This window comes from Castanea sativa, chromosome 2 (genome assembly GCF_040712315.1).
Source record: "Castanea sativa cultivar Marrone di Chiusa Pesio chromosome 2, ASM4071231v1".
Lineage (NCBI taxonomy): Eukaryota > Viridiplantae > Streptophyta > Magnoliopsida > Fagales > Fagaceae > Castanea > Castanea sativa.
In genome coordinates this window covers 34,711,952-34,720,365 of record NC_134014.1, presented here as the reverse complement: position 1 = coordinate 34,720,365, position 8,414 = coordinate 34,711,952, and the positions used below count along the sequence as shown (strand labels likewise).

Below are 8,414 nucleotides of genomic sequence, written 5' to 3'. Positions count from 1 at the left end.
AAATTTTTATATTTTGAAACCTTTTAGTTTTCCCATTTTATTTTGAATTTTTTTGGTAATTTTAAAGGATAAATTCATGTTTTTTTAATAAAGAATTGACAATTTTTTTGGGATGCGGACGCTTACAACTAGGATTGGGTCTTCTAAATTATCAATCTAATGATTAATTTTTGAAAAACAAATAATATATTTTAACAACTAGAGTTTTCACAATTATCTTATAGAAATCTTCTAATGTATGCATGACCATTGTGACATTTCAATCCAACATGATATATTTGATTTCAATTGACTTGTATTACTCTTCTCAAGGATCAATTAAAATAAATTAGTTTTAATTCTATTCATTTAACCCACTTTGAAATGAAAATCAATTTTTCATCTAGCTAGATCAAAATCTCAAAATTTCACCCAAAAAGTGACCAGTTTGCTATTGAATTCCATAGGGCTGAAAAAAAATTGAATGGACTGCCCGAACTAGGCTGATTTTTTCAATTTTTTCTCAATTTGGATTGGTTTAGGCCTAGTTTTTTAAAAACCATTTTTTTTTTCTCAATTTGATCCCGATTTCAATCACAAGTAGATTGGATCGAACCGAAACGACCGAATAGTAAAGCCCAACCCATCAAACTAACTAAAGATTAAAACACACACATTTAAGCTAAAACTAAAAAACCCTACCCCCCCCCCCCCCCATATTTTTCTCTATTAGTCACCTCTCTCACTAAAAAAACATAGCCACCTCCCTCACTTTCTTGATTTCACCCAAATCCATAGCCCAAACCCACACTGCTGGCCTCCAAAGAAGCTTGTGCACTACCCATAACCTCACCATGCCAACATTACTCCGGTAAGGCCAATTCTCTCTCTCTCTCTCTCTCTCTCTCTCTCTCGTCATGATTCTCTTTCTTCCCTACTCTTTCTCTCTAGGTTTTGTTGTTTCCTTGAACCTCTCTCTCTAATTTTTATGTGATAAAACAGTTAAGAGTTTGGAAAAAATGAAAATCGAACTGCATCAAACTAATGCAAACCAAACTTGTTCAAGATTCCAACAAGTGTGGTTGGTTTCAGTCTTAAGTTTTTAAAGATTGATTACTTTGGTTCAGTCCAAAAACACCCCTTAGGACCGACCGATTTCACCCCTAGAATTCCACAATGACCCATGATGATGGGAATTTCATCCAAGGTCAAATATGGACTTAAAAAAAAAGACACTGTAATAATGTGTTTTATTCTATTTGCATTATTTTCAGACAAACTTTTCAGTCTCTCAGATATATGGAAGGTGAATGGACTCCCCCAAGATAATATAATTTAAGTATTTTTAAGGAAGATGATGAATTGGTCTCCCTTCTACAAAAATTATATTATTTCTGGTCTCTTTCAAAGATTTAAGACTCTAAAAATAGGTGAACTTTCTTCTAGTAAAGCTTGTAGTCTTAGTGAAACTCCTCAACCCCCTTTCTTGATTGTTTTCCTGTAAAGTTATCGTAAAATTGATAGATTGATTGATTGATTTTTCCTTATTTGTTGGATGATTGATTTATTGTTCTTATGTCTAGCTAGCAACCTAATATTGGTCATTCGCTGACAAAAGGACTATATAAGAAGCTTTTGGCTGTAGTTAAAAGTTTCTGAATTTACATTATCTTTTGAGAAAAAATTGAATCCTTCTCTTTCTCTAGTCTCTATATATGTCTACCTTTGAGAAAATCTTATATTTACTTTGGGTTATCTTTATCCTCGCGTGGGCAGCATTTGGCAGTTTTATTATCTGGCTAGTTGTGATGCAGATGATGCATCCTAATCCAGATAGCAAGAGAGAAGAGATTTGTATTACTTCTGTTGCTGGCCTTCTTTTTGGTGGTGCGACTCTCGTGCCTTTTGCTAAACTTCTCATTGAAGTGTTTTTGCAATGTTGGAAGTCTGTACCTTCACTACAGCCCCGCAGAGCCAACTTAGCCAAGGTCACACCTTTGCCAACTTAGATGGCCAAGAATGCTTGATCAATGGTGTTAAAAGTCCGTAATTATTATTTGCCATGATTTTGAAATGGACACTATGTACATATTTTGTTTGAATAATGATTCAGAATTGCGATTATGTAACACTCAGTTCAGGCCAGGGGACATATATATCAATAGTATTATGATATCTACTTTTTTAGCAAGTTAATCTACATTAGAGATGAACAGATTCTATAGTTCTTCTGTACGTTTCTTTTTCTAGCTACATTAGTTATACAGAATTATTATTATTATTATTATCACATGAAATTATTGCAATGGTGTTCTTGGGATAATCGTGTCTTTATGAGTTTTTTTTTTTTTTATGGGAAATTTGTATAGAATTTCATTCAAATGAAATTGAATTACAACAGAGTCAATATCTTAGAGCACACACAGCTGGTTACAATCATCTTGAATGAGATGATGGACAAAAGGAGGAGAAACTCCCTTCCAAACTTGGGATTCCTCCCACCTTCTGGCTGATTGGGCTAGTTCATGTGCAACTCTGTTGTATTCCCTTTTCACGTGCATGATTTTCCATCTTCTAAAAGAAGAGAGGAGACAGAAAATGCCTTGATAAAGATGGCCTAGACAGCCTTCCAACTCACCTGTGTTAATGCTTTGGACAACTGATGTCGCATCGGATTCAATTATGATATGAGGCAGCTCCATTTCTCAAGCAAGGAGGATGCCAGCTTCAACGGCTAGAGTCTCGACTTCAATCGCCGAAAAAATTCCTGGGAGGTACTTGGTACAAGCTGCAATAGTAGCCCCATAGGAGTCTCTAATAATCACTCCCACACTAGAATTCTGACCCCGTTCAGATGAAGTCCCATCCACATTTATTTTGAAAAAACCAGAAGGTGGAGCTGACCAACTTCTGCTTTCTCTAGATTGATTGTGGCGTGGAGCTAGTGTTGCTTCTTTGTAATCTTGCAGGTATCTCATGGCAAAATCCCAAGTTTGATGATGGAGCTGATTTGTTGACTCATATACAATCTGATTTCTGTTGTACCAAATAGACCATGCAGCCACCAAAAAAAAAAAGTTCGAGGTCCACCGTAGTTCCTTTTGCAAGAATTTCCAAGTCCCTCTGATTCTCTGATACATTTATTGGCCTATCAATCCAGCAATTCCAAACCCTTTTGGCTGTGTCGCAACTTATCAAAGCATGGGAAATTGTTTCTGGTTCTTTTGTACAGCTTGGGCAGAGGTTGCAGCTATTGATACCTCTTCTTTGTAGATTCACCATTGTAGGGAGAACATCCATACAAGCTCGCCAGGCAAAAATTTTAATCTTTGCAGGAATATTTAGGTGCCACATCCTTCTCCACAGGGCAGATCTATAATCCCTTGATCAGGGCCAGCCCTAGGCTTAGGCCACTTAGGCAATCGCTTACAGCCCCTACTAGAGAAAGCCCCCAAATTTTGGGGCAAAAATTGAGATACATATATATTTTAAAATATATATATTTTTTGAGATATAGGAAAAAAAAATAGTTTTACATATTTTTTCTACTTTTAAGAAGTACTAAAGAATTGAGTAATGTTAGAGATATTACAATTTTAAATACATGCATAGGGTTTACAAATATGTTTCACTAATTACAAGAAATAATTTGATAGGAAAATACTATAAATACTATAAATTTTACTTTAAAACCTTTATACAAATTGATGTGACAATTAATATGATTTATAGACGCCAATAACCTATTAAATGCATTTTTAAATTACTTGGTGATACATCTTTATAAGCATTATGTTGTAAAATTTATAATATCCCTAACATCATTCATTCAAATGCTTGTTTATTGTCTTCTTGAAGTGTCATTAATCACATTCATTGCTACCACATTTATACGTTTTTTTTTAGTAAAATTTGTTATAGTTTTAGCATTTCTTCAAAAAAAAAAAATTTATTACAAGATAAAAAAGAATGCATTTTTGTTATATAAAAATTATGATATTGAAAACTAGGTAAATATATTTAATTAATAACAAAAATGCCACATTTAAATATATTGTCTTAGGCCTCAAAGTTTGTTGGGCTGCCCCTACCCTTGATGAACATTCCCCTTCATCATTAATTTCTAATACTTGTAGTGCAATACAGTATGCACTTTTCACAGTGAAATCTCATTTTCTATTCCCAACTCAAATAATCTTATCATCTGGAAGATTGTAGCTTAGTGGGATGTTTAGGATTATATTTACTTCAAAGGGAAGAAATAGGGATTTAACAAGATCAGTTTTCTATCTTCTAGTTTCTTTATCTATAAAAGCTGACACCATTGGGAAATCTTCAAAGAGCTTTGGGGGGGGGGGGGGGGAATTACTTTATATGTCGTGGGGGTAGGCATCCATTTGTCTTCCCATATATGGATTAGATTTACATTCCCAACTCTCCACCTTGTTCCTCTTTTAATCACTTCTAAACCACTTTTAATGTTTCTCCTTGCATAAGAAGGGCTGGAGACTAGCTTAGCTTGGAGGACATCCCCATGGGCGTAATATCTAGCTTTATAAATATGAGCCACTAAAGAGCCCGGGTTCATAAAGAGTCTCCATCCCTGTTTTGCTAACATTACAAGATTAAAGGCTTGGAGGTTTCAGAAGCCTAACCCACCCCTAAGTTTGGATTTGCACATTTTCTTCCAACTCACCCAAGCAATCTTAGATTCTTGGTGACGCTGTCCCCACCAAAACCTTCTCATCATTCCTTCCATTTCTTCACATAGACCATTTGGGAGCTGGAAACAGCTCATTGTATAGGTAGGTATTGTCTGTGCTGCTGCTTTAATGATAATCTCTCTCCCTCCAATGGATAACATTTTTTCCTTCCATCCTGACAATTATTTCCCAACCCTCTCTTTGATTTCAACAAATACTTCATTTTTCGATTTTCCAATAATAGATGGAAGTCCAAGATATTTGCTGTGTTTAGAGTCCTGCATAGGGCCAAGGATGTTCAACACTTTATTTTTCTTCTCTTCAGAGGTGTTGTGGCTTAAGAATACTGAAGATTTGTCAGTATTTATCTTTTGACCTAAGGTAGCTTCATAGAGTTGGAGAATATCATTGAGTTTCTGGCATTCTTGGGTGCTAGCTTTACAAAACAAGAGGCTATCATCTACAAAGAACAGGTGGGTAACCAGTGGGCATCCTTTACAAATGGAGATACCGCTCATCATTTGATTCCTGGCTGCTTCATTAATTAGAGATGAGAAACCATCTGCACACAACAAAAATAAGTAGGAAGATAAGGGGTTGCCTTGTTGGAGACCCCTAGTGGGAATTAGTGGCGGAGCCAAGATTTCAATTTAGGGGAGGGGGGCAAAATTATAAGGAACTTTGGAAGCATAATCGTTCATCTATTGATCTCCCATTCAATTTTTTAATTAATTTTTAACACTTCATTGCTAAAAAGCCTCAAAGTTCGTTACCAAAACATAGAATTTGAAACAATGAAAGAGTCCAAGAAATTGAGAGGAAAAAAAGATTAATGGAAAGATGTAAGCATTAAAGATTTAGTGTCATGAAAAAATAAGACATTATTTGAAAGTACGGATCCGCTACTAAAAGTTGGAGCCATGAAATATTTCAAACACAATTTAGTAGTCTATTTTTATTTAAACTTAAAAAGTGTGATGAAAATTGAATTTGAATTGGTGTAAAAGATTAAGTGCTGTGTATCTCCCATTAAAAAAAATTAGTAAGTGTCAATGTGTCCAATTTAATATTATATTTTTTCTCTAGTATGATATTTAGTAAAACTTTGTTGATAAAGGTACAAGTGTGTAGCACATCTCATGACAGTGCAGCAAGTTCTTGCATGTGCTACTAGAGAATAACAAGCCACCTCATAAGGCACTGACTCTCACAAACATACATGATATTAGATCAATAGAATGTAAAATCTCAATTACGTGAACTTTAGGTATTTGACAGAAGCATATTAAGCAGCTTTTTGTATTAGAACACTGTGGTAGCCAATTCTAATTCCGCAAGTGTCTCGAAAGCTGTTAAGCAGCTCTTTGTTTTCATTTGAAGATATATAACATATTGTATACTCTTCTCTTTGTTGGGGGGAATTAATTTCGGCATCAAACTATCAAATTTGTATCATTTACATAGTTAACTGAAATTATGGGTTAGAATTTGATGTTAGTTGGTTGTCTTTGAAATTTGTCTAGAAATTCTTGGTGTGGGGGGACAACGTAATCCAGAAATCCTATACTAAAGGGGTTTGGGAGGAAGGTCAGGGAGGCCAACTGCCCCCCTCGACCCCCCTTGGCTCCGCCCTTGGTGGGAATAACACTACCATGAGCAACATCATTAATAAGAATTGAGTAGGTGATAGTGGTTGTGCAATGCATGGTCATACTAATCCACTTTTCATGAAAACCCATCCTCTCCATAACTTTTTCAATAAAGCTCAATTTTACTCTATCATAAGCCTTGCCTATGTCATGAAACTGTCTTTATGAGTTGCATAAATAATTTACAGTAATTTAAGTGAAGCATGTGCGAATTTGACAGGGCTGTAACTTTGTTTTTGGTGGTGTTTTGATTGACAAAGATACAAATTCAAATTGCAGAACTTATATCATGGAATTGAGTGCACTATCAGTTTTTATATATGGAGAAGATTTACTGCCAATTGTTTTTCCCTTTATTGTTGCAAAAACTATATAAATAACTTTCTAACAAAAAAAAATATATATAAATAAGTATAGATTGAAATTTTATCATATTTTTTAGCATCTTAATTTTTAGGATTTAATTTTCTTTTTGGTTAAAAAATAAGATATTAAAAGAGAGAGATAGGGGTGTCTCCTACTACGTGAGCCAGACACGAGAATTTTAAACCTCAAGCTTAGGTTTGCCAACTCCATCTATTAGTGAAACTTTAACCCAAACTTATGGCAAGGAATTTAAGCTTATACCACCTCACTCATAAGTTTTGGTGGGATCTAATTCACTAATTCATTTTATACAAGTTATAAATAATGAATAATAAACATCATGACTTTCGGCATTTTTTTATATATTTATAATCTCACTTTTCAGCATTTTTAAAAAGGGGCAATTCATTCAAAACTAAGAAACCGTCACATGAACAAGCCAATCTTAATACAAATCCTATCATATCTTCAAATAAATAAATAAATAAATATATAAAATACCTGCCGTAGTTCATATCATTTGTGTCTAAGTTTAATGACAAAAATATAAGACAAAGTATTGCCGTTAAGTTCTACACTTCTACTACCTGTGGGCCAAGTACGTCAGTAGGACAAGGCTGTGGCTTTTCAAAATATGAAAGCAATTGCTTAAGCTTTGTCATGTTATTTTTGGAATTTGGATTGCTTCTAAGAAGTTGCAAAGAAAGTTCAAGTTTTAATCATAAAAATTATGTGAAGATAGAATATCATTTGATTTAATAGGCCGGATCACACACATCATCATTCAGCTTTATATATATAAGCTAATTTTTTAAAAAAAAACTAAAATTAAATTATTAAATAAATAGTAATAATAAATTATAAATAATTCAATAATTATAATAAAAAATTACTTTTTAAGTTCTATTTTTTTAGAGTTTAGACTTTAAACTTTATTCATATTTATCTATTTTTATATTTTAAAATTATCTTTGTACTTTGTGTTAATTTTTTAATATGAGATGTGATATGAGTTTGATCATTTCTATTTGGGTTATATTTAATCTATGTCCTAGTCAGTACAAACAGTAATAAACAAAATAGTTCCTTAATATCGATTTTTCCTAGCGGTTGTTTAATTAAAAATTTCAACGCACTTGCAAATTAAATACAATAATCAAAACCCAAAATCAAAACATACACAAAAGAGTTCAAAATTTGAGAATATAAAAAAAAAAAATTGAAAACTTATTGTAAGGAGCTAAGACAGGAACCCAGGCCCACTAGGAATAGGCATGGGCTAAAGCTCCAACTCAATGCAATTTATTTATAGAAGTGGATTGTTAAGGTCAACCCTTCAAGCCTTAATAGCCTTAATTGGTGAATTTGGAGGAAAAGTAATTACATAAAACAAAAGTGAAGAAGTTAATCATAGGAAGAACAAGTCATATTACTCAAACTCTTTTCTCGGGCCTGTTCGAGGAATAGATATTTCTTATGATAGTCAAGCTTTTAGGTTACACAATTCCCTATCCTTTTCTCTCCTTTCTCTTTGCTTTCTTTTTCCTTTTTCGATCCACTTCTAGGAGGATATTTCCTACTATATATAGCTACTTGGATCGCATCCTTGCCTTACACTTGGAGGGTTGTTGATCATTTCAGAAATACTTGTCCCATCATTGCTATGCTGGTGGCGGTAGAGTAGGATAAAAGGTGTTGTGACACTATTTAAGGGTCA

At 33.8% G+C, this 8,414-nt stretch overlaps 1 long non-coding RNA gene across 1 annotated transcript; it reads left to right on the top strand.

The window, feature by feature from the left end:
• The first annotated feature begins 727 nt into the window (after positions 1 to 727).
• LOC142623173 (uncharacterized) lies at positions 728 to 2,285 on the top strand. The gene is made up of 2 exons (XR_012842068.1): positions 728 to 850; positions 1,756 to 2,285. It is a non-coding gene; the product is annotated as an uncharacterized LOC142623173 (long non-coding RNA).
• Positions 2,286 to 8,414: the final 6,129 nt, after the last annotated feature.